Source organism: Bidens hawaiensis, unplaced genomic scaffold (assembly GCF_021521415.1).
Source record: "Bidens hawaiensis isolate Kalapana, Puna unplaced genomic scaffold, B.hawaiensis_p1.1 tig00024422_1, whole genome shotgun sequence".
In the NCBI taxonomy this organism is placed as follows: Eukaryota; Viridiplantae; Streptophyta; class Magnoliopsida; order Asterales; family Asteraceae; genus Bidens; species Bidens hawaiensis.
The window spans coordinates 33,307-60,924 of record NW_027493847.1 but is presented as its reverse complement, the minus strand read 5'-3'; the positions used below and the strand labels follow the sequence as shown (position 1 = coordinate 60,924).

General features: G+C 35.7%; 1 long non-coding RNA gene and 1 pseudogene across 2 annotated transcripts; one reads left to right on the top strand and one right to left on the bottom strand.

Moving 5' to 3' along the window:
• The first annotated feature begins 219 nt into the window (after window positions 1-219).
• Window positions 220-2,237, top strand: LOC143569231 (zinc finger BED domain-containing protein RICESLEEPER 2-like; annotated as a pseudogene). The gene is made up of 2 exons (XR_013141702.1): window positions 220-2,062; window positions 2,144-2,237. The product of XR_013141702.1 is annotated as a zinc finger BED domain-containing protein RICESLEEPER 2-like (transcript).
• Window positions 2,238-6,004: 3,767 nt separating this feature from the next.
• LOC143569230 (uncharacterized) lies at window positions 6,005-8,389 on the bottom strand. The gene is made up of 2 exons (XR_013141701.1): window positions 8,333-8,389; window positions 6,005-6,685 (listed from the first exon to the last, which is right to left on the bottom strand). It is a non-coding gene; the product is annotated as an uncharacterized LOC143569230 (long non-coding RNA).
• Window positions 8,390-27,618: the final 19,229 nt, after the last annotated feature.

Here is a 27,618-nt window from a genome sequence, read left to right as displayed (position 1 = left end):
GAAACAATATATCATAGAATTTTGGAATTGTGTTTGAGTTATGAATTGTTCGAAATGGTGGTCTGTATCCGGTAAAAGTCACTGAATTTAGTTGAATCATTTTAGTCGTTGATGATTGTATCATTGATTAGGTGGTGGTGTCTTATGCATTGTAGTAACAATTTTTCTTTTTTTTTACTTGACTTTTGGTAGGTCAATAGTTAAGAATATTTGGCAAATATGTCATGCAGCACTGGCTTTGATCGACATAGTGTAGATGAGGAACACGATGATGAAGTTAATTAAGATGTTTCGAGTAAACTATGTTCTCATGTTTGGGACTACTTTTACTGCTTACCCGTTGAATCTGATGGTATTAAGAAAGTAAGTTGTAAAGCGTGTGGAAGGAAGTACAAAACTGCTTCGGGAACATATAACTTAAAACGACATATTGATCTTGATGAGCCAGGTCCACCAAGAAAACGTGCCTCTTTAGATCAAGAAATGTATAAGGAGAAGATAGCAATTTCTATCATCAAACATAACTATCCTTTTAGTTATGTTGAGCACGAGGGAACAAGATATTTGCACAAATTCTTACATCCTGATGTGAAGGACATGACAAGAAACACTGCAAAGGCTTATATCTTAAAAGTATATGATTGAGAGAAGATGATTCTTAAAGACAAATTACAAAGTGTAACTAGTAGGATATGTTTGACTTCTGTTTTATGGACTTCTCTCACGACAGACGGATATATGGCATTGACAGCTCATTATGTTGACGATGATTGGGTTCTAAGGAAAAATGTGCTAAACTTTAGAGTAATACCTCCCCCTCATAGTGGTTTCATTATAGCGGAGCACATAATCAATTTGTTAGCGGATTGGGGTATTGAGAAAAAGATTTTTACAATCACACTAGATAATGCAAAGTATAATGATGTTTTAGTAGCTTCTTTAAAAAGCCATTTACGTTTGAATGGCGTACTGTTGTGTGATGGAGATTTTACTCATGTGCGTTGTTCAGCCCATGTGATAAATCTTGTTGTTCAAGCTGGATTGAAAGTAATTGAAGGATCGATTGAAAAGGTTCGAGATTCGGTTAAGTATGTGAGAGGAAGTGCTGCTCGGAAATGTAAGTTTGCAGATTCTATTGAATCACTTTCATTACGATGTGGGAAACATGTTCGTCAAGATATTGTAACGAGATGGAATTCTACCTATCTTATGCTTGATTGTGCATTGGCTTATCGTCGGGCTTATTCTCGGTTAGCACTAGTTGATTCCAGTTTCAATACAAATCCATCAGAAGAGGAATGGGCAAGGGTAGAAATAATCACCAAATTTTTGAAACCTTTCTATGATATCACGACTTTGTTTTCTGGAAGCTCGTATCCTACATCCAACTTATATTTCCATCAAGTGTGGAAAATTCAATTGCATATTGAAGATGTGATTCGCAATACAGATGATGTTATAAATAACATGGCAAAAGGCATGAAATAAAAGTTTCATAAATATTGGGAAAGCTATAGTATGGTCTTGTCTTTTGCGGTTATTCTAGATCCACGGTACAAGGTTAAGCTTGTTGAGTATTGTTTTTCAAAACTTGACATGAAAGATGAAGAGAGAAAAGAGAAATTGACGAGTATTGTTGATGGCATGCATAAGCTATTTATGGAGTATGATATTCAATCGAAGACAATGCATGATTCTTCCATACCCGAGAGTTCAAATGTTGGTGACGACACGCTGGATGAGTTGGAGGGATTTGAGTCATTTCAAAGCGAATATAGAAATGTTGCTAACGAAAAGTCTCAGTTAACATTGTATTTAGATGAACCTCGACTTGACAGAAAACAACAACTTGATGTTTTACAGTATTAGAAGAATAATCAAGGAAGGTATCCAAAAATGGCTCTAATGGCTCGCGATATATTGAGCATCCCAATTACTACCGTTTCTTCCGAATCATCTTTTAGTGTTGGGGGTCGAGTTTTGAACAAGTCTCGAACTTCACTACTATCATCAAATGTTGAGGCGTTGCTATGCACTCAAGATTGGTTGGATGTTTTAGAAGGTATTAAAAGATTGTTATCGTTGAAACTTAATTTTATGTTTGTATATATATGTTAATAACATTCATTTTTGACATATTTAGATGAAAACGAGAGCGATATTGAGGAACAACTTGTAGAAGACATAGAAGCATTGATTCCGACTTATAATAGTAGCAACTTATGTTGATAAAGAAGGTATTAAAAGCTCATTCTCTTTGCAACTTAATTTTATGTTTGCATATTTGTTAATAAACAACTTTCATTTTTTTCATATTTAGAAGAAAACGAGATCAAGTGAGGAATGATGAGGAGTTGGGGAAGTTGTTGGCTGGTGTGATGATTGCGAATGGTTTGTGATTAGTGGGAGTTGGATTGGACTTTTGGTATTTGTAACTATTTTGGCTTGTTATGAAATGATAAATGGTTATTTTGTTATATGTTCAAATCTGTTTAGTGGTAGTTGGACACTTGGATTAGACTTTTGGTTATTTTGTAATATGTTCAAAAAGTACTCGTTTCGGTTGCATCTTTTGGTGTCTTTTGTGTTGATGGTAATAACATTGGGGTGTGTTTATATGTAACTTGATGTGTCCTTATTGGTTGATTAGGATTCGAGAGTATAAGTTTGAGATTATAGGGTATAGGTTGTAAGGCTCGACCAACCGGTTCCAACGCATGAGAATGAGCTCAATCGGAGTTCGTTTGAGCCGGTTATCGATAAAATATATATCCTTCTTTTAGGCAAAATAGACTTTTCAGTGCTTTATGCCTTGGTTAGTTGATTAAATCCACAACTGTTGAGATGTCAGCTGCCATAGTTTTTATTAGTATATTATATAATAATAAATAACTGTTGTATTGCTTTTGATTTACTGGATAAAAGAATATGCAACACATGAACGGGTCAGCTGGATTTATTGGTTGAATTAAAAAAAAACACAAAAAAACAGTGATGTTTAGCTCTAAATCAGCATAAGGTTATTATAGGTTTAAGTAGAAATGGTGAATGAGTCCGAATGAGTCAAACTAAAAGTTGAAATGGGTCCAAATGAGTTGAGATCAAAATCAAAATAAAGTTAAAAAATATCAATAAAAAATCATAAATCAAAATATAAACAAAAAACGAAAAATCTAAAAAAACTAAAATGTTTCCGCCGTTATCCTTCTTCAAAAAAAAAAAAACCGTTCCGACCCGACCCTAACCTGTTCTGACCCAAACCAAAACAACCCTTTTTTGAATCGACTCGTTCTGACCCAAACTCATTTCGACCCAAACCCGTTTCGACCCATGACTCGTTCGACCCAACCCAACCCATTTGTCACCCCTACTTTAGTCACAAAGTGTGCCTTAAAAACTGAACCCAAGATCTCGATGACGATGATTATGAATCGAGGAGTTTGAACAAGTTTCTACCAATGAATCCCATCAAAACTTGATGCAAATATCCTCCTTCGATGGCATGACCCATTTTAATTTGCTCTAAAAGGCCACGTGTAGTGAAAACTCTTCACATACAGGCGTTTTGCGACACGTAGCGTCCCAATCATCAATAAAAAATGTTTTGTAAAAAGTGGTGTAGTGGGAAAACTCTTTTGCAATAATTACTCAATTATTACAAATTGAATTAAATATAAATAACCTAAATATTGATTGGTTGGAGTTTATAGGAAAAAACCTGATTGATGGAGAATTTAGTGGGTCGTGTTTCTTACAAAACAATTGAGACCAAAACTTGGCTCAAAACTTTGAGGGGATAGGGGTGTTAATAGAATTTTTGAATATTTTTTAGGTTAAAACGCCCCACTATGGATGGTGTAATAAAGTTATTGGACACATAGTTGATGAACAATTAAAAGGAGACTTAATTTGAACATGAAATGAGCAAGCAATACTAAAAATTAAAATGCTAGTCTAATTGTTCACGCTTTTTTAAACATCACTATCTAAACTCTGAACGAAATTTTTTTTCCAAACCTTTTAACTTGAATGGGTTAAAAGGTTGGGTAAAGTTAAAATATAAAGGACAACAAAAATTAGAAGGGTGAGAAGGAATCTAGTCCATTGATCTTAGATTTGAATAACTGAGATTAATTTAATAAATAAAAATTAATGAAAAGGGCATTAAGATAATGACACACATTTGTTGGCTTTCTCTCTCCACATGCAAGGCACATGCCAATTCCCCCATCATTTTAAAATGTCCATAACTTTTTCATACGACATTATGTTTTTAAAAAAAAATTCACCATAATAATAAGTGTTTTTTTATCTTTAATATGAGTATCATATTGTTATATATAAAAAAAATTAATGGGTTTTTTAATTGTGTTTTTTTGTTGTTCATTGTGTCATTGTGTATTATGTTGTTTCCATTGTGTTTTATATTTCAAATCATTGTGTTATATATATTCACCATTGTGTGTTATGTTTTAGGCCATTGTGTTATACGTATTCGCCATTGTGTCTTACGTTTTAGGTCATTGTTTATGCGTATTCACCATTGTGTTTTACGTTTCAAGTTATTGTGTAATATGTATTAATGGCGAAAAAAGACACACAATGGTCTGCGAAAAGACACAATGGCGAAAAAATACACAATGGTGTGCGAAAATACACAATGACGAAAAAAGACACAATGATAAGAGAAAAGACACAATGGTGTGCGAAAAGACACAATGAAAAAAAAAGACACAATGATAAGAGAAAGACACAATGGTGTGCAAAAAGACACAATGAAGAAGAAAGACACAATGACGAAAAAAGACACAATGATAAGAGAGAAGACACAACGGTGTACGAAAAGACACAATGAAGAAAAAAGACACAATGATAAGCGAAAAGACACAATGGTGTGCGAAAAGACACAATGGTGTGTGAAAAGACACAATGATAAGCGAAAAGACACAATGGTGTGCGAAATGACGCAATGACGAAAAAAGACACAATGATAAGCGAAAAGACACAATGGTGTGCGAAATGACGCAATGGTGTGCGAAAAAAGACGCAATGGTGTGCGAAAAGACACAATTATAAGCGAAAAGACACAATGGTGTGCGAAAAGACACAATGACGAAAAAAGACACAATGATAAGCGAAAAAGACACAATGGTGTGCGAAAAGACATAATGACGTGATTTTTGTTTTAAATTTTATATAACAAAAATCATACTCATATTAAAGATAAAAAAACGCTTGTTATTATGATAATTTTTTTAAAAAAAAATATCATACGAAAAAATTAATAACGTTCTAAAATGATGGGGGTATTAACATGTGCCTTGTATGTGGGGAAAGAAAATGGGTACAATTACCTTTATACCCTTTTTCCTTTGGTCCTCACTTGACACATGTCAATTATTTATGGCTTCTCACACTTCTCATTTTTATTACCCTTTGTAGAATAACTTGACCCTAAAAGATTAACACTTTTTTAAACATCACTATCTAAACACCGAAAATTTTTTCCAAACCTTTTAACTTGAATGGGTTAAAAGATTAACGAATTTATGATACGGGTGATATACGGGTAAACCCGATTAAACAAGTCATAATCGGGTTGATCTATTGAATAAACCTAATTATTTTTATTCCAAATTCATTTCATGTTTTGGGTCATAATCAGAATTGCCACCCCTGCTCACACATAGTGCTTGAGTTTCATGCATAAGCGAACACAAACTCTCTTAGGTTAAACGAGCCAAGCTCAAGTTTAGATGAGATCAGTACCACTCTAGCCCCTTGAAAAGGACTTTGCATAATCCCAACACTTGTTAATCTAACATAGTATAAGACCTACAACAAACAAAAGGTAGTCCTGCTAGCATATCCTTGAGGGTAAAACAGTCAATAAAAAAACATCTTTAACACCTTTAACAACAAAACAGAAGTCGATTAAGTTCGCAATCAATGGTTTATGCCTGGTATTATAAGAGAGTACAAAACTCCACTTCCAAGAGCAACATTAAATCACAAACAAGACTCATAAAACTTGCATGCAAAACACAATTCATGTTCAAATGATTCGACTCGTATCGTTTTCAACAATTTTGAGTTATTCCCGATCGTCTAGTTAAAACTAGCAAAATCATCATGTGCATCAAAACACTTTATTGATTTGATGGATTAACTTGCTGCCTTATGGTGCGCGCACAATCAGCAAAATTCTTGACCAGTGAATTGCATTTTAGTGGATCCTTAGTGTTGTCTTTGTAGCAATCCAAACAAGCAGTCAACTCAGTCAAACAAGGCATCGGTTTTGGTTGAGGAAGTTTAAACTCTTTATCATGAAGTTCTTTTGCCTTTTGTGTACTTCAACCACCATTTCATCTTCTTTCTTTTGTAGCTTTTCTAAAACTTTTTCACTGTCTTGGAGGACAGAATGGATTGCGTCCACCTCAGCATTGGCGGGTGGTGGAATTGGGAAGTACATTGGCGGCCATCCGGCAGCAGGGGTGACGGGTTTTAAGGATTGTGAGTCATCATGGGTGGCGGGTTTGATTTGGTCTTGTGGAGGTTTTGGTGCTTTTGGTTTTGGTTTTCTTGTTTTCTTCTTCACTTTGTTATTGTCATTAGCTAGTTGTTTAACCAAGTCCCCACTTATTTGAATTGTAAATGCATCATCCATGGCTTTCAATATCAATTCCTGGAAATATTTTAGTTGCAAGATTTTAACAATGTATTTGTGCAATAGTAGAAAACCAAAAATGTAAAATCTAGCTTTTTGAAATACAAATGACTTGGGAGGTTTTATGCGATAACAATTTTGACTTTATTCGTAGCCAAACTTTGACTAGTTAAGAGATAAAACGTAACCCCAACCAACCCTTTCACAAGTAGAAGCGTAAACGAGCAAAGCCGCTCATGAATTACTCGAGATCGGCTCGATAAAGGTTCAACTCGATCCGAGCTTAAACAAGCTTGAGCCTTGAAATAAGCTTGGTTAATAAACGAGCACAAGCCCGATTTTCACTTATCGAGCTCGAGTTGGCTCGCGACACTAAACAAGCCTATCCTTTATATAACTTTTATTTAATATATTAAATGTATTTATATAATAATTACTATTTACAAAACTATGACAAAATAAACTGAATAATATACACTGCATTACACATAAAAAATAAAATAAAATGTGTATTAAATTATAAAAGTAAACAAAAGTTTAATAAATAATATATAAGCCAAGCTTAAGCTTAAAAGATCTAAGCAATGTAATTAAGATACAAGTATGCGAAGTCATTTTCTGTAAAAGGTCATCATAACCAAGCATTTAACCACATGAGACCATTAACCTGCAATTCCAATCATATCTTGACAGAACTCTTTCCATGCTTAATATGCAAATAGCAACCTTACAGTTTTGTTATACTCAAAGAAATGAATTCAATTTTATGGACAACATGAGGTGCAGAAAATTGAAAACCAATCTTTTCATCACTAATCTATGTAAATACATCACTTAGATTAAGGTACAAAAGTAACGCAACAAAATGCACCGCATGGCCATGAACTTATTGTTGGCTAATATAACTTAAGAACGAGAGTAATAATAGATAATACTGGTCATCAACATTATGTCTCCTTGATAATTATGCCAAAAAGGAAAACTGACCAAACAATTATTTAACCTTAGAACTTCAGTATATGTTTACACCTGTTATATAAAATAATGACGAATCACCTTAACCTAACCTTCTTGCTAACTTAATTGTATCATCATATAGACTAATCATAGGATTCATAGCCCTTAACCATATGTTATAATATAGCTAACTGATATCTTTCCAACAAGTGTACCCGTTCCGTTATCCAAAACTGAACATCACATCACAAAAATATACGAACCGGTTCAAATTAACACACCTAAAACAATTAGAAGTTACGAAGTGGAACCAGCTAAAGCCAAAAACAATTAAAAAAAAAAGTTTGATAAAGAAAGCATTTATCAAGAAATTGCAAACAGCTTAAACAAAAAACTAAGTATTATGAATATTATTGACTTGTTGTCCTGTTAACACATTCAAAACCCTAAATTCCTAATTAAGTAAATCAAAATCAGCAGGTCAATAAACTGTTGAAACACACATTAGGTTAATTCAACATAATACACAGAAAATAATATCAAGTTACAATATGACATAAAAAAAAAACGCCCAAATTAATAACTAAAACCCTAATTCGATCGACAATTTTTAACTTTCAACTAGAAATCTCCGCAAGCGTATATAAATTCACAAACATAAAGATAAATTAGTAATGAACTTATAGAAAATTAGGCATAAGATCTTACCTGAAAGCTCCAACACGACGATTACCCGAGAAACCACAGGAATAAATTGCAGATTCGTAAATTCTAATTGAAAATAATAATATTAGTTTTAACCATCAACTATTATGTAGGTTCATTCAAAGCCCTCTTACTTTCTACCACTAGTCATTTCTGAGAATTTCTAATTTTTTTAACAGAGAATTGTAATTTGCGTTCATGTGGTTTCTAGGCGGAACCACTTTGTGCCCCTCCAAAAAAATGAATCGATTGATGCCATGCGGTTTTCTAGCCGGACCAAATTTGTCTCTCTGTCATTCTACCGTCAGTTTTTCCGTCCAAAAAAGGGTTAAAATGTCATTATACCCCTCACTCACAATCAGTGAGGTTGATCATTGGATCAGTCGGAGCCATAATTCATTTCTCTTCTTCGTCGTCACTATAAATTGGAGCCCCAATTTCAGATTTCTCCTCTTCTTCATCAGCGAGATCGAGGTCACAACGTTACGAAGTATCGGATTTTATTTTCTCTTGCGGTGCAGGTACGTGCTATCGGATTTCCCGTACGAAGACTAACCCATTTAGAAGATTCTTGTGTCATGTTAGTTTTTCAAGCCTTCAAATTTGTCTGTTAATTATGTTACGTAGGGTTAGTGATCATTTTTTATATTATTTTTTATTGAATTAGTTGATTTTGTAGGTTCATGTTGGATGAATTAAGATAATTACAGTTAGGATTGTCACAACCCAACTGACGGCAGAATATGTCAGGGTTATACGTGATTTCTCATAGCTCGTAACACTAATTTAAAGTGACAACATTAGTAAATCAAATTATAAATATTATCCAATCACATAAACACAAATAAATCCATCAAACAATATTCTCATAATCAACACAATATTTAAGGCTAAACTTTATTTAATAAACCCTAAGATCTAACTAAATTATCTTCCAAACTTGAACATCTTTATCATGTAGCATGTATAAAGTATTTTTCAACATGAGGCTGGTGAGCAATCATAAGTTTAAATACATACTATATGAAATCAATACGAATCAATACCATAGGCTAAAATCCATCATCATGTAAATACAGTGAAAGAATAAAAACTCCCGTTCACCCTACATATAGCCAATCTACTAAGGAGCATAGGTACGTAAAAAAGATCATCCCCCTATAGTGTTTGCATTTGCGTACCCATCCAACCACCCATAAAAATAAACACATAATACATAAAACACGTATCATGTAAGTAAAAAATAAATATGAAATAAATCAACACTAATGATATTATATGAATTGTATGATATTTTACCCACCCCACCCCACCCCCTCCCAAAAAAAATATATTTAAAACATAAAAAGGGGCTATGATAGAGAAATCTCACTAAAATACTCACCTCTTTAAGCGGGTGAAACACAAGAATATAAATGAAGACAAGCTTTAAACGAATGAACCGGCTTGACTTTGTCCAACAAAAATCCTAAATTTAAAAAGGTCTATGACATAGAGAAAGTGCAATAAAATAAACCATCGAATAAGAAAAGACTATTAGAGTTAGCTCTTGAATAAGGGGTTAAACAACTAAAACAATAATTAAGTTTAACGAGTTGTAAAAATTAAAGTTCAGTTTTTACTTTGAAAGTTAAGTTAAACTAACTATAATTATATTATAAACTATAATTATACTATAGATCACTACAAAAAAAAGTGACCATTTGATATTAAAGTGTTTGAGACTGACATATCAGTCTTGAATATATAATATATATGACTGATTTTTCAGTTGCTGCCAATATTGGAGACTGATTCTTTTGTGATAGATGTTAGTGACTGATGATCAGTCTTTAATAACCGGTGTGACATTCGTCAAGTTTGGTGTCGTGTTTGTGTACGTTTTATTACCCGTTTGTAATCGGATCTTCATGTTTAATAAAAAACGTCCAATTATTAATTATGTTATTCAGTTTTATCTTTATTGTTTTATTTACGCGTGACTCGTAGTAATATTTTGTAATCATTTAAAGTATACAACATGTACAATTTAACCCCTTCTGTTAGTTTTACAATTTCTGACCACCAAATCTAAGATCAATGACTTGTTTGCAACTATTATTTAAACTTCCCCTTTCCCTCCTCCTTTCCTGTCACCACCGACACCCCCACCCCCCCCCCCTCCATATCTTGCTTCTAATTAACCTGCAAGATCCGGAATTTGGATTAATTCATTGATCCTTAACCTCCACGCCAACCACATGTATGGAAATAACGCGTAATTGACAGCTAAAACCAAATCTTTTAAATCAATTCTGTTAACTAATGTCGCGGCTAATTTTGACCTCGTTAGCCTATAAATAAAAGTCCAAAACTCAATTAAATGGCTCCACACCATCATCTCACTATCACGAAGCAAACCCTATGATAATTGTAACCAATAAATTGTTCTGGACCTCGTTTGAATTCGTATTCTGGCCGCGAACTCTAGCTCGTCATTCTTTTTACCTTTCGTAACCAATTAAGGTAATTGTATCATGCATTTGTATCGGTTTTCATATGGGAACAAAAGCTCTCTGTCAATTTTGATTGACAGAGGGTAAACAAAGATTAATTGAAACTGATTGAATTAGGGTTCTTTTGAATTAGGGATTAATCTGAGATTATTGTTATATATTTTTCGTTTCATGATCTTAAAGAGTTAGCAACTGGCCTAGTTGGCCAGTGCACTTTGTACTAAAACCCAAGACCCGGCCAGGGGCGCGGGTTTTATAACCCCCTGGTCCGGTTTCGTGATATTTTTTGTTATTTCTTTGTTTTCGTTAACCATGTGTACCATTTTGATTAAAAATGTAATTATATTAAAACCTAATATTGTTTACGCTTGTTTAACAACCTGAGCAACGTCAAACTCTTGAAAGAAACTCTCGTTAAACATTTTCGGATATATATATATATAATCAATTATAAATTTACATATTTTTTATAGTAATAAATATAATAATAATAATAATAATATCTTACATATAAAACTTTATGAACACTTTAACGATCCCCAAATATATTATAAACCCATGTTTGCTTTCGTGTTTAGTTCGTTTATTTTGTTTAGATATTTATCTTGGGTATACTTTAATAACTAGGACAAATTATATGGACTCCTCGCGAAACCATATAGTTGCTTTAATCATTACTCCTCGTTGCCGTATTCCCTATTCCAAGTGAGTTCTTCATAACCCCATTTTAATGCTTTTAATATTATTGGGGTGTAGCATGTCACAAGTTTTACCTCGTTAGTTATGTGCTTATTTATAAACCGATTCACCATTAGCGTACATGTTAATACTATTCTTTCATATTGTTTATGATTGTACGTGAACTTGCTTGCAACGTGTTTACTATTCTTATGGTGGAAGTTACGCAAACGTATACACATAGTGGGAGGGTCCGACGGGACGTACCTACACCGTCTAACGGTACGACTTCGGTTGTTCATAAGGTGGTTCTCATTTCCCCTATTCCTACGGCCTCGGCTAAGGGAACAGGATGACGACATTAATTGATTTCATTTACTTTACGCTTGAATATTTATTGCATTACAAAGCCTTTTATATATATATATATATATACGCAAAAACTTATGAAAACTCACCAACTTAATTGTTGACAAATATGTTATTTTCAACGTGCTACAAGTTGAATCGATAGCATGCTAAGGACGGAGATCATTAATATACCTTAGGTTATTTGAATAAAGAACTTATTCAATGTTTCGATGAAATGTTTCTTTTTATTTTTATTTATGAATAATTGTGTACTTGTTACGTTATGAAATGAAATAAAAATAATTATTACTGCTTTAATATTGTTGCAATCTATGAGTGATCTGTACGTTACACTTGTGCGTATTCCGCTTAAAGTCGGGATGTAACACCCGACACCTTATTTGAGACTAAATTTCAGTCACAGATATTTTTGCATAAAATAAAACTTTGAAAGAAAAATTACATGCTACTAAATTTCAGTCCAAAATATATTTCATCAATAATAAAAATGAGTTAAATATATATGGACGACAAATCTTCAGTCTCTAATATGAAGGGGCTATATAAGTGACTTAAAATAATTTCTTAATATTCCTATCATGATTCGAGTTGGGTACTGATTTTCAGACACCAATTATTTGGTGCGCATTTGACCATTCAAGGATAACAGCAAAGACTGAAAATTAGTATCAAAGTAGACCTTATTCGGAACTGATATTCAATCTCCATTGCTTTTTGTATATGAAAGAGTTAGGGACTAATATTCAGTCTCCAATTGTAAGGCCCCGTTACCGGTGCCTCACATTTGGACGTTGGATTTACTCATTAACATAGTTATAATAATCAGAGTGAATAAAAACATTCGCGGAATATAAAACCTTTCAATAAAACATACATATTAATCCATAACTTGTCTTAATAAACATATTGTCTATAAAACATAAACTATTAAATGTCTTGGGTCTTCCGATGCCAGCCTCTTATTCAATGCCAAGTGTTCCCCTCAAGCGAGCTGCCTCATCCTACTCACCTGCGTGCATACTAAAAATCAGCTACGTTGAGTGAGTTCTAGTTAAACATACATCATACAATATATTCATGCTTACATACTTTCATTCATACTTTCATACTTCCATTCATATCTTACGTTATAAAGAGCATTACGCCCTACTTCCTTGAGTATTATTAGGGCCCGGTTCCCTCTTTCCTCGAATATTAGTAGGGTTCGGTTCCTTAGTTCTCGAATATTAGTAGGGTTCGATTCCCTCTTCCTTACCATACAACCATACCTTTCCTCGAATATTATTAGGGTTCGGTTCCCTCTTCGTTACCTTACAACCATACCTTTCCTCGAATATTATTAGGGTTCGGTTCCCGCTTCGTTACCTTACAACCATACATTAACCTTCTTTTATTAACTTATAACATTCATACATATAAGCATACATATCATGCTTACATTATGCATAGTATTACAACCTGACAGTACGTGCAATATCCGAAGATCGTTCACGTACCGACAAGCAATCATTCATACCTTTCACATAATCACATAAGGCATACCCTTATCACTTAGGATAAGTGTATTAACAAACAAATCGAGTATGCACACAGCCCCGAAAACATAACACAGAAATGGGGCTAGAAACTCACCTGGATCCTGTTGCGTTCGTTGTTAATTGTTATCCCTTCTTTAACTGAGCCCGGCTAACTGTTAAATATGTATATATGTTATTTAACGGTATAATTAATTTAGTTGGTATTTAGCTAACCAACGTATTCTAAGTTGGGCTCGTTTATTTAACTTATGGAGATGGGCTAACTAGTTAGTTTGAGGCCCACTATTCATTTTGGCTACTGGGTCTAGTTGGGCCAAGCCCACATACCATATTAGATCATTAAGTGGCCGAGAACCCCAAGGCAGAGAACCCATGAGGTTTGATCGAGAACTCGTATGTTGACCGAGAACCTTTGTTCTTGACCGAGAACTCCCATGGCCGAGAACCCTCTTAGCCGAGAACTCTCGTTGACCGAGATCTCCTATTGACCAGGTTCTCGTGTTGACCGAGAACCCTTGTCTGATGCTTTCTGTAACACCCCGTAACCGCAGCGGAAACGTAAACGGGATGCAACAGACACCTCTGATATCAACCACATTGTTTATAAAGAAAACTAAATGCATTAATATACTTCAAATTACATTATCTTGTATTCCATTACCGTCTAGGTGATACACACATCACACACTACGATACATAATTCTATTTATTATAATGTATCCTAACATCCCGCACGCAAATCTTACACACATCAAGCACTTAGCACATAAGCAATTACTTCGTCTTAGTTGTACCTGAAAAGCATGTGAGAAAACGGGTCAACTACGAATAGTTGGTGAGTTTCACAATTTGAGAAAACCATGATAAATCCATATCATAATTTAATATTATCTGGGGACACTGTTAACCCAGAACACTTCCAATAACCTCTGGGGACACTGTTAACCCAGAACACTTCCAATGACATCTGGGGACACTGTTAACCCAGAACACTTCCAATGACATCTGGGAACACTGTTAACCCAGAACACTTCCAATGACATCTGGGGACACTGTTAACCCAGAACACTGTTGCGGGACCTTACAATATTAACAACTCAGACAATTACCATCTTAGTACATTTCCGTACGATTCCCGTACAATAAACAATATATATAAATTCACGCAAATCCATGCATTCAGTAAAATCCACGCAATCCATGCGTTCAGTATGTACTTAAATATTTCAGTAGTAACATGCTTCCGCCCCGGGAAAACATTTAAAACAATTCAGAGAAAGGGGCTCGTGAAACTCACCTTAGCACATGCAAGCAGGTAACAACAATCATTATCAATTAACACGTCCAATCTGTAATATGATCCCTACGATCGTTATTATACAATTATTGTTTATATAATCTTTAACCTTATCAATCGGTACTGATGGGGACACTGTTAACCCAGTACTGTACCTGTTCCGGGGGCAATGTTAACCCAGAAACACTTCTCCGGACTCAGATTGTGATGTCGTTTAGAGTTCCATGGTCACAATTACTATTAGTCGTTTTTCTCGTTTTGCGTGCCTAGCACGGTTATTCGTTTTTATGTTTCAAAAATGAGTTTGGTCACACACGACCCGAAAATAGTCGTTGACTGATAGTTTAAGTAAAGTTGTGAAATTTGAGCTCGGTTTAGACGCCCCGTTTGGCCGCGGGAGCCGTTTCCGTCTTTAGCGTACCGGAAACTGTTAAAATAGGTTAAAATTACTCAAATCATCCGAATTATTTTCGGATGATTTATTTTTACTTGCTTAACTCATTTATATGAAAATAGTTCATTTTTAGGGTTTTTATACACCAGTCAGCTCGCTTAAGCGAACTTCACCGGTTTACGCGTTTTAACTTTAAAAGTTTGATAATTAGCACAAATAATTATCCGTTTACTCTCGGATCTTGAAATTTTGCACAAATCACTTTTTAACAGTGGGGAATTTTATAAAAATATTTCCAGAATTAATTTCTTTATTTAAAATTTATTTATCTATTTTTAAACACCATTTAAACACTAAATATGTCGTAAATACCAAACGATCTTAGAAAAATACCAAATTTTTCCTGGATGTCCCCTGCCATCCACATAGACCCCTGTAATTTTTCTAGAACCAAAATCTTCTTTTACATGCCCTTTTTACTAAAACGAGCTAGAAATCCCTAGAACTTGTTTAACCGAAAAGCCTACTTAGACTTCTCCAACGGACCTAAAATTTTGTGTGAGACTTATACATGATTTAGTTATCTTATCTGAAATTTTCCAGAATTTTGTATGATATTTAACTATTTTTCACCATTTTTGGCCAAAACCGAGCATTAAATTCACCAAATATTCATCCTTTATCCAAAAATTACCAAAAATTCACAGAACTCATATTTTCATGTGTTTAATACCTCTGTAAAATTTCATGACCTAACTTTAAAGCATCAACAATCTGTCCAAATTTCCCAAAACCGAACATAACCGAATATACCTTTCGTTTTCCGCCACTACAAGCTACAAACTCATCTTTCCGCCTTATCTACCACTAAATACAGAGCCTACAATAAACATAACACAATACCAAGCAAGTTACACTCGCGATCAAGCCTTTTACACTATAGTTTCGGTTATGATATCAAAACAAAGATTTAACCGTAAAAATTCGTTTTTGGCTCGTTTAACTCCTTTCTTGGACCAAGATCCCTGGTATAACTTGTATACATCACTTGATCATGTAAGAATCGGTTTCATCTCGGGTTTTCACCCATTTTTCACTTGAAACCTCATTTTCTTGCAAAATAATTCGAGAAAGGAAGATGAAAACGACTATAACTCGACCTTTACCTCGTTGTTCTTGTTGCAAAACTCGGGTTTTATCTTGTGAGCTTGAGAGAAAATGAAGGATGTTGTTGATTGTTTGTAAAAAAAATAACAAAGGAATGGGGTTTATCCCCTTGAATCCGATCGGAACCCATGTGGGGGTGGGGTGGGACCCACAAGTTCATTTTTGGCCACTCATTTGGATATCCGCAATCCGGATAATGTTTTGGATAATCTGGTTCAGTTCGTTTCTCGGTTAAACGTTTAATTCGGCTTAAAACGAGACCTAAACGGTCGTTTTTCGGCTTAAAAATAAAATTTATATAAAACCGATTTAAAAACTTTAAATACTTAACCCATGATATTTATTAACTTGAAACGTCATATTATTAGTTATTACGCATCTTTTTCGGCTTGATCGATCGTCTCTTGCTCGGTTTGGTATTAAAGGTTTCGTTTAACGTACCGACGTACTATTAAATCGAAATCCTTTTTCTGTGCTTTAATCCACTTATCCTGAAGCTTTAATACTTCGTAACATCACTAAATATCAGATATCTCGTCTATAATTGAACCCTCGATTCATTCGGGTTTCAATAACTATCGATCGTTTGATCGCATATTCAATACGGTGAATTATATATTCACGTACAATCAATACAATGAACCATGTATTCTCGTATGATCACCATGGTAACTCATGTACCCGACATTACATATGACGTAACTAACGTCTATCGGTTAGGGTATACCTGATTTCGTCAGAATCGTTACATTCTCCCCCCGTTAAGAAATTTCGTCCTCGAAATTTTACACGCCCACCATCTCCTTTCGAGAGAAAGGTGGGGGGTTTTTCCTTCAGAATTCACCCTCGCGTTACCAAGTATAATCTGGTTCTCGCTGTGAATTCCACTTAATCTTAATTAATAAAGCTTGGTATGTCCAAACTGTTTAGTTTTCCCGTCTACTATCTCTACGGAATTAGTTATGATATCAAGCATGTCTTCTATGAGTACCTCTATTACTAGTACTTTCGTTGCCTCATCGCTTAGGCAATCCGTATACATGGCAAAATATCATGTATAGTACTTAGCCCCTGGAGTACTTTAATCGATAAACTAAATGACCAACCATGGAGATAGTTCTCATGGGGTCCAATATATTAAGAAGCTATTTTCGGTTTTGCCAGACCTCCTATCACCTCTCTCTAAGGTGATGCCTTAAAATGCCTTGTCACCTCTATTCAGTGACAATGGTTTCCTTTGAACGTTGGCATAAACCCTTTGCCAATCACGCGCTGCTTTCAACTTGTCTTAAATATTATAAATCCAATTGGTTGTTTCTCGAATCAATTCAAATCTTATGGCCTGAGTGACGCCCAATTTCAATTTAACAACTTGGTGATAACTACTTCACCCATAGAAAGCTTCAAGCTCTCGATGCCTCCTTCCCCGCCTTCCAATAATGGAAGTAGGATGACTATTTTGATCTGTGATAATTGAAAATGGCACTACACGACAAGATACCATTTCATCATCAGGAATTTGGGCAAGAATTCATTGTAATTTATTCCCACTATCATTGGCGAATTTTCTGTCGTTGTGGCGTTCCCTAGGGTTTTCGGTGTGCAGCCTTATCTCTTGCATAACTCAATATTCACCAACACACGTGACCATATCTTTCTCCAAACTCGATCATTAATAAAAATCCTTTCAGATATCCGTATCATCAATAGTCAAATCCGATCCCGGATGTATGGATTATTTCGATCTATGCGCTTCGTCAATGATTAATTCACGAAGGTCATGGAGGGTCGGGATCCAAACCCGATTTTTGAAGTAGAGAATTTAGTCCACGCGCTGTTCGAAATTCTTCTCATTGCCGTAAAGTCCCTCCTTTTCCAATTGTTCCTCTTTTAACGCCTCACTTTGAGCGACTCGAATCAGGTCCGAAAGGTTCAACTGGACTATCATCCCCAGCGCTCGCACTCGCAATGGCTTAATCCGATCTTTCTTGATCAAAGCATCGGCTACGACGTTAGCCTTGCCGGGGTGATAACGGATGTCACAGTCATAATCGCTTAACAACTCGACCCCTCTTTCGTTGAATATGAGACTGCGGTCTCTTATCATCTATAAAATTTGTACATTTGCGTCGTACAAAGGATTATGAGTTGGGTAATGCTAAAATTTCTTTAATAACCCGCTGATAGTCTCCGGCTAGTCCTAAAAATTGGCGCATTCCCTTTGGCGCCTTGGGTGACTGCCAATTTTAATGGTTTCCATCTTATTTGGATCTATGTGAAATCCTTGTTGCTTTACAATATGACCAAGGAATTATGCCTTCTTTATTCAAAATCACATTTCAAAAACTTCGCGTACAACTCCTCTTGCTTTAACACTTCCACAATTTTCCTTATCCGTCGTTCGTGCTCTTCTTCACGTTGCGAATATATCAAGATATCATCAATGAATTTTTTTGACAAATTTGTGAAAATAAAGTTTACAGACTCGGTTCATGAGTTCCATGAATGCTGCCGACGCATTTGTTAGCCCGAAAGGCATAACTAAGAATTCATAATGGCCGTAACGAGTCCGAACGCTGTTGTTGCAACGTCCTCCTCTTGGATTTTTCATTTGGTGATAACTATATCTAAGATCAATTTTTCTAAAAATAAATCGCCCCTTGCAATTGGTTAAATAGATCATTTACTTCGAAGAAGTGAATACCTATTCCTGATCGTCACTTATTCAATTCTCCCTAATCAATACATATCCTAACACTTCCGTCCTTCATTTCCCAAATAACTCTGTGCACCCCATGGTGACTAACTAGGTCGTATAATACCTTATCCAACAATTCTTGTAACTGATTGAATAATTCTTGCATCTCGGACGGTGCAAGTCGGTAGGATGCTTTAGCAACAGGGCCAGCTTGAGGTATTAAATCGATTCTGAATTCGACCTGTCGGGTTGGCGGTAATTCAGGAAGTTCTTCTGGGAAAACTTGTGGAAATTTGCGTACCACCGGGATATCTTCTATATGTTTTCTTTTAAATACTTTGGCAATCACGTTTGTTAAATACACCACGTCTTCTTGTCGTAAATATTATAACATCTCAAGATGAGATTTGAGTGGCAACATAATACCGTACACTTTTCTCTGTATTTAATCGCTTCATCGCCCGAAAGAGAGCTTCTAATCATCTTCTTTTCATATTTGATTTCTGCTTCATGTTGAGTTAGCCAATCCATGCTAACTATTACGTCAAAACTTCTTTGTTTTACTGGTCGTAGGTCAATAAGGAAAGGTTAATCGTTCCGAATAATAGGACAATTCTGTACAATTTAGTTAACCATTAGGGATTTACCGTTAGCGATTCTACAGTATAGGGTTCTATAGTTTCACTAATCGGTATCCTTCCAAAGGGTAGGAGGTTAGCAGGAACTAACTTCTATCGACGACCGCAAAAATATCGCTGAAGCCCATTGATTTAAAACTATAACGTACTTAATACCACCTTTGGATCATGACGTGCTTTATTCGAATTACTCACAAAGGCACGGCTCCTTGCTCGATCCGAGGTTGATGCTTGTCTTGAGGTTCGTCTTCCAATGACACCTTGGTTCAACTTTGGGCAATTCTCTTGAAACGTTCTGTACTGCCACATTCATAGCAAGTACAACTGTTTGGCATAATTTGATTTCTTTGGATGGATTGTTATTGAGATTGTTGGGTTCGGAGTGGTTGTACACGAATGGGTTGGGGTTGCCGGTCCACATGGCTTCAGTTGGTTCTACAATTGGGGCATTACGTCCATCTTTACCATACCTGTGGCCTACTATCACCCGACATTCTTCTTTCTGCCGATAACTATATTTTCCACATTTAAGGAAGGACCCTTTATGTGGTTCATGTTTTCACACCAGAACTAGTCTTAGTATAATTCTGGGTTGTAGGACATACCTACTTATTCACAAGTCTATCTTGCACTATACCTTTATTATTTCCCTTCTTTAACACTCGACGTTTCACCTAACGTCCTTCCATTCCGCTTTCCATAGAATCAAATATATCAATGCTGGCTTGTGACACAACCCTTCCAAAGGTTGTATATTTTACAGGGTTGACTATACTCCTTATCGATGGAGTTAGCTCCCAATATAGCGCTCACTTCGCTTAATTTCAGGAGTAATTAGCCAAGTTACCAGACATGACAATTCCTTCAAACGATTAGCGTGTTCTAAGTGATCAGCACACAACATATCTATCTTTCATAGCTCAGTTTCCAATCTCTGAGTTTAATTACTCGAATAAAAGTGCTCTCGCACAAGAATTTTAAATCCTGACCATATCATCTGAGCAATAATTTTCTAACTATAATTTTGTACCATCGTGTTCCATCACGATACAACATAATCTACCAACATATCTGTAGCATATTTCACTACACAATGTTCTAGACTCTTACCAATATCCTTAACCATTTCGATCTTTTCTATCCACTCGCTAATCTATTCCTCCCTTTACCATCAGTAAACTATTAATAATCCCCTTAACACAACCGATAAACATATCCTTCATACCGGATCTAATTCATTACGACTACTATTCATGTTTAGTTTATAACTAATACTTGTAGTCATAATAGTATTCGGTGGGACATTAACACTCTTAGTAATAACACTAAGAATTGAAATATTCATAATCATGTGATTGTTCGATCTATAAGTCTGCGATCACATTTGCATCAACACTAGCAGTGATCTGTGATACGACTTTCGGTATCATCATCTGCTATCCTTGAGCAATCAACTGAATCATATCAATCTCCATCATTGGAGTTACTCATTTTATGTCATTCTGCCGTACTCATCCCGTACGCAGTAATCAATACTAATCTCACCATATAACTCGTTACCAGCTCAATCATAACAACAGGTACACATACACACCGAATATTATCATACATATTACACACACCAGTATCTAGTATATATGTCCCACAAATATAATAACATATGGACTTAACCTGACGTCGGTTAACTTTTAAATACGCTTCATAACCCTTGTCACCAACTGACATCGAGATTTTTCTCAACAAAGATCAATGTTTAATATGCTTGATTTCAATATCCTTCTGCATATCAGCATAACCGATACCTGCTCACCGTGAGCACCAAACGATTACATACCACGGAGTTATAATATCCGTGTTTATTCGTATATCTGGCATACACGGCATACCACCTACGAACGAATATCCAACAATGCTATAATGATTCCAACACTTCTTTGTGTATAGGTAATCATTCTATTCGAGTATACATGGGTATATGCATCTAACGGATGTAAGGATAACATAGGGAGTTGCAAGGTTCAAGGTAATCGGGCAACATGGGTTGCTTTCAAATATTATTAATTACTATTATGGGAAACTCTATCACTTGCTCAGTCAATGTCCTCAGGCGTTCTAGGTTCGTTGAAATCGGTAATTCTCGATCTGGAGGGGTATGACTCATATGTTTGAGAGTGAGAAATACATATATATATATTTCTATATATTATTTTTATCTGCTGATTAATTATCAAATTTATTATTATCATTATTTTATTTATTTATTTACCTTAATGGAATAAGAATGGGTTCAGGTACGGATCCGTCTGTACGTGAGGGTCGACGGTTCGGGTGAACATCTGGGGTTATTAGGATATACGGTACCGGTGTTGGTAGGGTAAGAGATTCATCAATTTTGGTTGGGAGTGACGGTTACTAGATATTTCTGGTTAAAGTCAAACGGAAGGTCTAACTTGGTGCTATCATAGCTGTGACCCGATAAGTCAGGCTTATCATCAACCGATGCTCTAGAAATTTCAGCATCCTCGGTACTTTTTATTATCTCATCCCCCGGTTCCTTATCCGGGTCTTATTTCTCAATACTTGTACCCACAAGATATGCACATATATATATACACATTAGCACGTATAAATAATAGAATATACTTTACACATATGTTGCCATTTTTACCTATTAACGTACCCCGTGACTTCCCCTGAATTCCCTCGTGCGGACAAGTCTGTTATTATGTTCCGGACCATGATAACCCACTTGTCCATCCAAGTTCATCCAGCTCTCGTCACTATAAATTATTAGTTGATATTCATATCCTATAATACTTGAGCTACTGGTTATATTTTAGGTATCTTTTAAAGACATCCTAATTCTTTTATAACCAATGGCTCTGATACCAACTTCTGTAACACCCCGTAACCGCAGAGGAAACGTAAACGGGATGCAACAGACACCTCTGATATCAACCACATTGTTTATAAAGAAAACTGAATGCATTAATATACTTCAAATTACATTATCTTGTATTCCATTACCGTCTAGGTGATACACACATCACACACTACGATACATAATTCTATTTATTATAATGTATTCTAACATCCCGCACGCAAATCTTACACACATCAAGCACTTAGCACATAAGCAATCACTTCGTCTTAGTTGTACCTGAAAAGCATGTGAGAAAACGAGTCAACTATGAATAGTTGGTGAGTTTCACAATTTGAGAAAACCATGATAAATCCATATCATAATGTAATATTATCTGGGGACACTGTTAACCCAGAACACTTCCAATAACCTCTGGGGACACTGTTAACCCAGAACACTTCCAATGACATCTGGGGACACTGTTAACCCAGAACACTTCCAATGACATCTGGGGACACTGTTAACCCAGAACACTGTTGCGGGACCTTACAATATTAACAACTCAGACAATTACCATCTTAGTACATTTCCGTACGATTCCCGTACAATAAACAATATATATAAATTCACGCAAATCCATGCATTCAGTAAAATCCACGCAAATCCATGCGTTCAGTATGTACTTAAATATTTCAGTAGTAACATGCTTCCGCCCCGGGAAAACATTTAAAACAATTCAGAGAAAGGGGCTCGTGAAACTCACCTTAGCACATGCAAGCAGGTAACAACAATAATTATCAATTAACACGTCCAATCTGTAATATGATCCCTACGATCGTTATTATACAATTATTGTTTATATAATCTTTAACCTTCTCAATCGGTACATCTGGGGACACTGTTAACCCAGTACTGTACCTGTTCCGGGGGCAATGTTAACCCAGAAACACTTCTCCGGACTCAGATTGTGATGTCGTTTAGAGTTCCATGGTCACAATTACTATTAGTCGTTTTTCTCGTTTTGCGTGCCTAGCACGGTTATTCGTTTTTATGTTTCAAAAATGAGTTTGGTCACACACGACCCGAAAATAGTCGTTGACTGATAGTTTAAGTAAAGTTGTGAAATTTGAGCTCGGTTTAGACGCCACGTTTGACCGCGGGACCCGTTTCCGTCTTTAGCGTACCGGAAACTGTTAAAATAGGTTAAAATTACTCAAATCATCTGAATTATTTTCGGATGATTTATTTTTACTTGTTTAACTCATTTATATGAAAATAGTTCATTTTTAGGGTTTTTATACACCAGTCAGCTCGCTTAAGCGAACTTCACCGGTTTACGCCTTTTAACTTTAAAAGTTTGATAATTAGCACAAATAATTATCCGTTTACTCTCGGATCTTGAAATTTTGGACAAATCACTTTTTAACAGTGGGGAATTTTATAAAAATATTTCCAGAATTAATTTCTATATTTAAAATTTATTTATCTATTTTTAAACACCATTTAAACACTAAATATGTCGTAAATACCAAACGATCTTAGAAAAATCCCAAATTTTTCCTGGATGTCCCCTGCCATCCACATAGACCCCTGTAATTTTTCCAGAACCAAAATCTTCTTTTACATGCCCTTTTTACTAAAACCGAGCTAGAAATCCCTAGAACTCGTTTAACCGAAAAGCCTACTTAGACTTCTCCAACGGACCTCAAATTTTGTGTGTGACTTATACATGATATGAAAATCTTATCTGCAATTTTCCAGAATTTTTCATGATATTTAACTATTTTTCACCATTTTTGGCCAAAACCGAGCATTAAATTCACCAAATATTCATCCTTTATCCAAAAATTACCAAACATTCACAGAACTCATATTTTCATGTGTTTAATACCTCTGTAAAATTTCATGACCTAAATCTAAAGCATCAACAATCTGTCCAAATTTCCCAAAACCGAACATAACCGAATATACCTTTCGTTTTCCGCCACTAAAAGCTACAAACTCATCTTTCCGCCTTATCTACCACTAAATACAGAGCCTACAATCAACATACCACAATACCAAGCAAGTTACACTCGCGATCAAGCCTTTTACACTATAGTTTCGGTTATGATATCGAAACAAAGATTTAACCGTAAAAATTCGTTTTTGGCTCGTTTAACTCCTTTCTTGGACCAAGATCCCTTGTATAACTTGTATACATCACTTGATCATGTAAGAATCGGTTTCATCTCGGGTTTTCACCCATTTTTCACTTGAAACCTCATTTTCTTGCAAAATAATTCGAGAAAGGAAGATGAAAACGACTATAACTCGACCTTTACCTCGTTGTTCTTGTTGCAAAACTCGGGTTTTATCTTGTGAGCTTGAGAGAAAATGAAGGATGTTGTTGATTGTTTGTAAAAAAATAACAAAGGAACGGGGTTTATCCCCTTGAATCCGATCGGAACCCATGTGGTGGTGGGGTGGGACCCACAAGTTCATTTTTGGCCACTCATTTGGATATCCGCAATCCGGATAATGTTTTGGATAATCTGGTTCAGTTCATTTCTCGGTTAAACGTTTAATTCGGCTTAAAACGAGACCTAAACGGTCGTTTTTCGGCTTAAAAATAAAATTTATATAAAACCGATTTAAAAACTTTAAATACTTAACCCATGACATTTATTAACTTGAAACGTCATATTATTAGTTATTACGCATCTTTTTCGGCTTGATCGATCGTCTCTTGCTCGGTTTGGTATTAAAGGTTTCGTTTAACGTACCGACGTACTATTAAATCGAAATCCTTTTTCTGTGCTTTAATCCACTTATCCCGAAGCTTTAATACTTCGTAACATCACTAAATATCATATATCTCGTCTATAATTGAACCCTCGATTCATTCGGGTTTCAATAACTATCGATCGTTTGATCGCATATTCAATACGGTGAATTATATATTCACGTACAATCAATACAATGAACCATGTATTCTCGTACGATCACCATGGTAACTCATGTACCCGACATTACATATGACGTAACTAACGTCTATCGGTTAGGGTATACCTGATTTCATCGGAATCGTTACACTTTCAGCTCAGATCTTCCCTTTTTTATATCCGTTTTAGGCTCTATTAACGGTTAACAGTCCAAAACCGCTCTTTTAACTACCTTACTCCAATGTTCCTAACCGTCTAACACCCATTAACCCCACGGCTCAAGGTCTAGCTCGTTATTATCATAAAGCTTGAACCTTTAATCACAAAAACGTTCTTTAAGCTAGATCTAGGGTTTTCTTGATGAACCTTATGTATCCATTAGTCCCTTATGTCCATTAAACATCAAGTTTGCTACTTTATGATTTATCTAGACCCGATCTACTCTATGTTTAAGTTTCATGATTAACCGTTCATAAAAGTGAAATCTTTAAGATCAAGAACATACCTTTACACGGTTATTAGGTCACGGCTAGCTTGTTACGTAATATTAATCTTGTATCTTGCTTGCGTATCAAAGATCTATCCGGATTTAGCTTGGTTTGATCTTGGATTCTTGTTCTTGCTTGCGGCCGTAATAGGAGGGTATGTGTGTATGTTTTATGGTGTGTAGAGAGAATAAGATGGATAAGATGGATGGTAATGGAAAGATTTAGGGTTTAAGGGGCATTTATACTCCCTTAAGCCCATGGACCTAAAGCTCATCTTTCCTTTTTGGTCCATAATTAATTCTTTAATTAGCCATCTTATCCTCCCTTTATTATTTTATTATTTCTTTGCCAAGTCAAGTAAACTCGTTTATCATAAGAAATAATATAACATATTATTACTTGAAATTTTAGGATGTTACAAGTCTTCCCTCCTTAAAGAGGTTTCGTCCCCGAAACCTAACTATTACATTAATAGATTAGGGTAAAACTTGCGCATTTCATCCTCAGATTCCCAAGTGGCACTCGATCCCTTGCGGTGCTTCCATATCACTTTCACCAAAGGCATAACCTTGTGACGAAGTTGCTTCTCCTTGCGATCAACGATCTCTATCGGTTGCTCAATGTAGTTCAGTTGTTCATCAACCTCAATGTCCATTAATGGTACGTGTGATGTGTCATCGGCTAGACATTTTCTCAGATGAGAAACATGGAAGGTTGAATGAATTCCTTCTAGCTCATCGGGTAAATCCAGCTTATAGGCTACTTCACCCACACGATCTAAAATCTTAAATGGTCCAATATACCTTGGACTCAACTTCCCTTTCTTTCTAAAGCGAATGATCCCCTTCCAAGGCGAGACCTTGAGCATCACATTGTCACCAAGTTAAACTCAATCGATCATCGCCGCTTATCAGTATACGACTTCTGTATGTCTTGAGCAGCTTTCATTCTTTCTTTTATCTGATCAAACTTTGAAGATGTCTCTTGAACGACCTCCAAACTTCCCATATCTTTCTGACCAGTCTCTCCCCAACATACCGGGGTTCTATATCGTCTACCATAGAGCATCTCAAACGGTGGCATACCAATACTTGAATGGTAACCGTTGTTATAGGAGAACTCTGCTAGATGCAGATGATCATCCCAACTTCCACCAAATTCTAAAACACAAGCACGTAGCATATCCTCAAGGGTTTGGATCGTCCTTTCGGATTGTCCATCTGTTTGAGGATGATACGTTGTACTGATGTTTAATCTCGTTCCCATAGCTTCATAGAACTTCTTCCAAAACCTAGAAGTAAACCGTGTATCCCTATCGGACACGATTGATAACGGTACTCCATGCTTAGACACAACCTCCTTGATGAACAAACTTGCTAATGTTTCTGACGAGATAGCCTCTCGTATAGGCAGAAAGTGAGCACTTTTGGTCAAACGGTCCACAATCACCCAGATGGTATCATGATGCTTAGCTATACGAGGTAGCTTAGTTATGAAATCCATGGTGATGTGTTCTCATTTCCATTCAGGTATCTCAAGCGGTTGCATTTTCCCATAAGGATTCTGATGTTCGGATTTGACTTGCAGACAAGTTAAGCACTTACTAACATAATCAACCACATCATTCTTCATCCCTGGCCACCGGTAGTCCCTTTTCAAATCTTGATACATCTTAGTAGCTCCAGGATGAATCGAGTATCTTGATTTATGAGCTTCATCTAAGATTCGACCTCTAAG